General features: G+C 46.9%; 1 non-coding gene across 1 annotated transcript; it reads right to left on the bottom strand.

Annotated features, from left to right (window-relative positions):
* Positions 1-6,247: 6,247 nt before the first annotated feature.
* Positions 6,248-6,354, bottom strand: LOC129406182 (U6 spliceosomal RNA). The gene has a single exon (XR_008630845.1). It is a non-coding gene; the product is annotated as a U6 spliceosomal RNA (small nuclear RNA).
* Positions 6,355-6,622: the final 268 nt, after the last annotated feature.

The following is a 6,622-nucleotide window of genomic DNA, read 5'->3' on the forward strand; positions in this document are numbered from 1 at the left end:
ATGTCGTGGACAACAGAACTCTTGCACAACAGAACAACCAGAACTGGTTTTCCATTGAGACAGAACCTTGCATACGGACAGGTAGCATGTGAAGAGCCAAGCCAGTGTATGGACGAGTACTGGCGGCAGATTCTTCAGGTGTTCGGGTCTGACCTTGTCTGGACTGGGTACTGTACGCATCTTTACTGATGAAATGGCATGTTGGATTTTGGAAGGGAGAACGCTGGGAACGACATATCCATCCTGCGGAATTTGGTATGTGGCAGGTGGACGTGGCTGTGGAAGAGATCTGAGTAGAAGTCATGAATAATCCTCTCCATTGCCCTTCTGGAAGATGTGATAGATCCATCAGGACATCGGAGGGCAGTCATCTTGGTCTTGTAGTTGGCGAAGGACAGGCGAGCATTGTGAATACTTTTCCCGGCTTCTCGGCCAAAACTGCTGCTCTTCTCTCTTTGAGGTTTTCCTTTATCACTTCTCTGCACAGTTTTGCGAGCTTGGAAGTTAGCTTGTGGTTGGTTAGCTTGAGGCTCCTGCCAAACCACGTTGGTGAATAAGCTCGAGAGTTTCCGAAGACAGGTGTCTGTTTGTGGCTTTCTCACTCTTGACATTCTTCCAGCAGTCGTGGAGGTGTGAACCAGTCGATCATATTTCTCTTTGATGTTGTCAATGACGGCATCTTCCCATGTTGCTGCAATAGTGCCAAAGAGCTCCCAGTTGGTGGTCATTCTGGGAGTTCTCTTCTTAAACTTCAACTTTGCAGTCTTTTCTCCCCGCTCTGTGAAGTAGAATTTTGCACGAAGGAGATGGTGGTCTGATCCCATTTGGAATTTTGGGACAACATCGACATTGGTCAGGCAAAACCTTTTTTTATTTTTCTTTTTGGGTCACACCCGGCAATGCACAGGGGTTACTCTTGGTTCTGCACTCAGGAATTACTCCTGGTGGTGCTCGGGAGACCATATGGGATGCAGGGAATCGAACCCGGGGCTGCCGCGTGCAAGGCAAATGCCCTACTTGCTGTGCTATCACTCCAGCCCCAGTCAGGCAAAACCTTTGATTGAATATGATATGGTCAATTTTGTTGTGGAACTGTCCACCGGGAGACTCCCATATCCAACGTTTAGATTCAGCATCCTGGAATTGTGAGTTACCATGGATGATCTTGGTCGACATGATGAACTCTGACAGTCTCTCACCCTGTTCGTTCCATTCTAGGCCATGGGTCCCAGTGTGGAGTTCTTCGGGTGACCTTGTCAGTCCTATCTTGGCATTAAATGCAAACTAAAAGTAGACTATAGACCCAACATGAAGGCCACTCAATACCTCTATTGCAAACTACAACACCCAAAAGGAGAGAGAACAAAAGGGAATGCCCTGCCACAGAGGCAGGGTGGGGTGGCGGGGGATGGGGGTGGGGGTGGTGAGAGGGATACTGGGATCATTGGTGGAGGTGAATGGGCACTGGTGGAGGGATGGGTAAACGATCAGTGTATGACTGAAATGCAAACACCAAAGTTCATAAATTTGTAACTGTACATCACAGTGATTCTCTAATAAAAATTTTAATAAAATAAAATAAAATAAAATCACCGACAATGATCTTGTAGACGGTGTGGTCTTCTTTAAAGAACTTCTCCAGCTCCGTGTAGAACTTCTCAATTTCTTCTTTATCGTAGATGGATGTTGGTGTGTAAACAATGAAGATAGAAACGGCCGGCAGTGAGCCACATCTATTCAAGTGTAATCATCTGATTCGGGCTTTTAGGCATTCGAATGAATCAATGCTCATGGCCAAGTTTGTGTTGACAAGGACACTGACGCCACCGACACCTGTGTTGTTACATGTTCCAAGGAACAGTTCTTCTCCAGTGTCAAAAATGGTGTGATATGATCAATGCTTTCTTGTTTTTTTTTTTTTTCTTTTTGGGTCACACCCGGCGATGCTCAGGGATTATTGGCATGCAAGGCAAACACCCTACCCGCTGTGCTATCACTCAAGCTCAATGCTTTTTTGTTTAGGTCACACCAATGATGTTGTACTTGATCTTCTGTGCTTGCATCATCAGGTCCTCGATGGATGCTTCCAATGCCAGCATACGTGCATTGAAAGTACAGACAGTCATTTTAGTCTTGCTTCATTTTGGCAGTCTAGTTCATCCGTGAGATTTATCATTCTCTCCTTGCCCATCCTTCTTAACGCTGCCATATTGGGGGCTCTTTCAGTGTCAGGCGAATGAGGCCCATTGTTGTTACTGTTTTTGGCATATTGAATATGCCACGGGTAGCTTGCCAGGCTCTGCTGTGCTGGCGGGGTACTCTCGGTAGCTTGCCGGGCTCTCCAAGAGGGATGGAGGCTTTTAGGATGACCTTCAGTCGCCCTTACAGGTGTTCCCATGGTTCACACCATATTTGAACCCCATCAGATATGGTGCGAAAATTAAGGAAGATGGGTATTAAGTGTCTTATGGTGTCCGGAAAGCGGCCTGGAGCGTGGTGGTGGCTGGGTACTAGAGGTAGTGGAGGTCAGCGTGAGGTATTTATCTGGCTCCGGTATGGTGGGGTGTCTGGGTTTGATCCCTGGAGTGCCGGAGATTGGAGGAGGCAGACAGAGGATCTTATTTCCGGGTCTCATTGAGCCTGGAGTCCAAGATCACAAAGTTCTGTTTTACCTGGTTCTGTGGGGTTTCACTCATGCGTGAGGTTCGGCCCAAGTGTCCGAAAAGTCCTGCCTACATTTTCAGTCCTGCCTACATTTTCCTTAGTGCATTTTTTTCTGATTTATAACTGGGGGTGGGGGCACACCCAGCTGTGTTCAGGGCTTATTCCTGGCTCTGTGCTCAGTGAGATACATAAAGGGGACCATAAAGAAGAGATCAAACCTGGGCCAGCCACATGCAAGACAAGTGCCTTACCTGCTGGATACCCTCTGCTGCTGCTGCTCCTCCTCCTCCTCCATCTCCTCCTCCTCCTCCTTCTCCTTTTCCTCCATCTCCTCCTCCATCTCCTCCTCCTCCTCCATCTCCTCCTCCTCTTCCTCCTCCTCCTTTTCCTCCATCTCCTCCTCCTCCTCCATCTCCTCCTCCTCTTCCTCCTCCTCCTTTTCCTCCATCTCCTCCTCCATCTCCTCCTCCTCCTCCTCCTTCTCCTCCATCTCCTCCTCCATGACCTCCTCCTCCTCCTCCTCCTCCTCCTCCTCCACCTCCTCCTCCTCCTCCTCCTCCTCCTCCTCCTCCTCCCCCCCCCTTTCCCTTGTGCAGTTAGCTATCCAGTTTCCCCAGCACCGTTTGTTGAAGAGGCTGTCTTTACTCCATTTCATGTCTTTACCTGGTTCTTTTATTGTAAATCAGCTGCCCATAGATATGAGGGTTTATCATTGGATTCTTGGTTCTCAGTGCTCCAACATTCTGTCCTTACTCCAGTACCATGTTGTTTAGTTTGCTGTAACTTTATAGCATAGTTTCAAATTTTATTAGTGGCCATTCTAATTCCTGGAAGAATACCATCAGGATTTTGATGGGGATTGGATGAAATCTCTACGGTAATTTACACAGGGTGGTGCTTTCAGTGGGATTGCGTCTGCCCGTCCAGAGCCTGGGCTAGATGTCTGTTCCCTCGGACCCTCCTTCGGAGACTATTTCAACTCAGAGTCAGGGACCGGTGCGGGCAGGTGAGCATGAGACAGAGTCATCCTGTGCTGCAGGAGAGCCGCGGACTGTGCCAACGATGTCAGCTGCTGCTGAACAGGGCAGAAAGGAGAAAGGTTATTCCGTGCAGCTGATCTTCCGATGTGTGGAGCAAGCCAGGAGATTGAAGTGGAGGCGAGGGTGAGATAGCATCTTTTGATCTTCTCCACCTGGCAAGACCTCACCGACAAGGCTCCCATCTGGAAGGCTCTTACGAGATGCCTGACACAAGTTCCCGTTGCGGAAGCCCTGGGGGCGGCTGAGTGACCTGGAGGGCACAAAGGGAAGGGTCAGGCGGCCCTTTGTCCTCTCAGATTCCCCACTGGACAGCCAGTGCTCCAAAAGCAAGAGAGGGTGTGAGGAGTTGAGGCTGAGATTTGTTGTCGGGGGCTGAAGTGACAGTCCAGCAGGGAGGGGACTGGTCTTGCTGCTGCCCACCCCGGTTCGATACCCAGAGCCCTGCCAGGAGTGATCTTGGAGCACAAAGAAAGGAGTAAACCGGGAGTACCACTGGGTGTGGCCCAACACCAAAAGAATAAAGAGAGTTGTTTTATTTATTTATTTATCTATTTATTTATCTATTTGTTTATTTTCATCAGTGAATCACCGTGAGGTATAGTTACAAACTTACGAACTTGCATTGCGTTTACATCCCTCCACCAGTGCCCATTCTCCACGACCAATGTTCCCAGTATCCCTCCCACCACCCCAACCCCAACCCCCACCACCCCACCCTGCCTCTGCCAGCAGGCCATTCCCTTTTGTTCTCTCTCCTGTTGGATGTTGTAGTTTGCAATAGAGGTATTGAGTGGCCATCATGTTCAGTCTACAGTCTACTTTCAGCACACAGATGTTTCAACCCGAGTGGGTCCTCCCAACATCCTCTACTAGGTGTTCCCTTCTCTGTCTCAGCTGCCTTTTCCCCCAGCATGTGAGGCCAGTTTCCAAGCTGTGGGGCAGACTCCTGGTTCTTATCTCTACTACTCTTGGGTGTTAGTCTCCCACTCTGCTACTTTATATTCCACAGATGAGTGCGATCTTTCTGTGTCTGTCTCTTTCTTTCTTTTTTCTTTTTGCTTTTTCGGTCACACCTGGCTCTTCACAGGGGTTACTCCTGGCTCTGCACTCAGGAATCACTCCTGGCAGTACTCAGGGGACCATATGGGATGCTGGGAATTGAACCCGGGTTGGCCGCGTGCAAAGCAAATGCCCTACCCGCTGTGCTATTGCTCCAGCCCCTGTCTCTTTCTTTCTCACTCATTTCACTCAACATGATACTTTCCACGTTCATCCATTTATATGCAAATTTCATGACTTCATCTTTTCTAACAGCTGCATAGTATTCCATTGTGTAGATGTATCAAAGTTTCTGCCTGGTTTGGGCTTCTTCTGTTGGTCCTTTTCTAAAGTCTTGAGCTGTGAAGTCAATTTATTTATGTGGGCCCTTTCTTCCTTCCTGAGAAATGCTTCAAGGGCTATAAAATTTCCCCTAACACAGCTTTAGCTGCGTCCCACAGGTTCTGGTAGCTCGTGTCCTCATTCTCATTTGTTTCCAGGTACCTTTTGATTTCTTCCTTGATTTCCTTCCTGGCCCATTTATTGTTCAACATTGAGTTGTTTAATTTTCAGTTGTTTGATTTGGTTTTCTGCTTCTGTACATGATTAACTTCTATCTTCAGTGCATCATGGTCTGAAAAGATAGCTGGTACAATATCTATCTTCCTGATTCTGTTGAGGTGTGTTTTGTGGCCCAGCACATGGTCTATTCTGGAAAATGTTCCATGTACACTGGAGAGGAATGTGTATTCTTTTTTGGGGGGATATAAATTCCTGTATAGATCCATTAGCCCTCTCTCTTCTATTTCTTCGTTCAAAGCCAATATTTCCTTGCTGAGTTTTAAACTTCTTGATCTATCCAGAGGTGATAGGGTGGTGTTGAAGTCTCTAACTACTATTGTGTTGCTCACAATGTCCTTCTTAAGGTCTGTTAAGGTATAAGTTGTTGTAGGTATTTAGCTGGTCCCTCATTGGGTACATACACATTTACGAGTGTGATTTCTTCCTGTACATATCCAGTGATTAATAAAAATGGCCTTCAGTGTCCCTTCTAATCTTTTTCAACCTGAAATCTATGTTGCCCGATACTAGTAAGGCCATCCCAGCTTTTTTGAGGGAGTTGTTTGCTTGCAGGATTGTTTTCCATCCTTTGACTTTGAGTCTGTGTTTGTTCTGGCTGTTCAGATGTGTTTCTTATAGGCAGAAGAATGTTGAGTTCAGTCTCTGAATCCACTTTGCCACACTATGTCTCTTAATTGGTGAATTTAGACCATTGATATTGAGAGAGATTATTGTTATGGGGTTTGTGCCACCTTTCTGTAAGGGTTTGTTATGCTTATAGGGGTTTTTCTTGTCTTACAATAACTCCTTTAGTCCTTCTTTTAGATTTGGTTTTGAGTCTATGAAGTTCCTAAGCTGTTGCTTATCCACAAAATAGTGTATAGTTCCTTCGATTTGAATGAGAATTTAGCTGAATAAAGTATTCTTGGTGAAGCGTGCACTTCAAAAATATGGAACGCTTCACGAACTTGCGTGTCATCCTTGCTCAGGGGCCTTGCTAATCTTCTCTGTATCGTTCCAATTTTAATATATGTGCTGCCGAGGCGAGCACAACAAACAGAGTTGTTGACCTCGTTCGATGTGGTTAATATTTGTGGGTCACTGCAAAGGATAGTTGGGACAGCCTAACCCACGGCCATTGTGAGCTTTTCTAGGAACAAAGGGAACCTTGCCAGATGCCAGGGTTTGAAGGGTGCTATGAAGGGGCAAATCACCAGCAGAGGGTGGAATGTTTGGCGAAAGGTGAGGAAAATGACGAAATCTCCCATTATTGCTGGGAAGTGCTGCCCAGTTCAACAGTGCAGAAAAGTGAGTAGGAG

The sequence above is a fragment of the Sorex araneus genome, chromosome 6, assembly GCF_027595985.1.
Source record: "Sorex araneus isolate mSorAra2 chromosome 6, mSorAra2.pri, whole genome shotgun sequence".
In the NCBI taxonomy this organism is placed as follows: domain Eukaryota; kingdom Metazoa; phylum Chordata; class Mammalia; order Eulipotyphla; family Soricidae; genus Sorex; species Sorex araneus.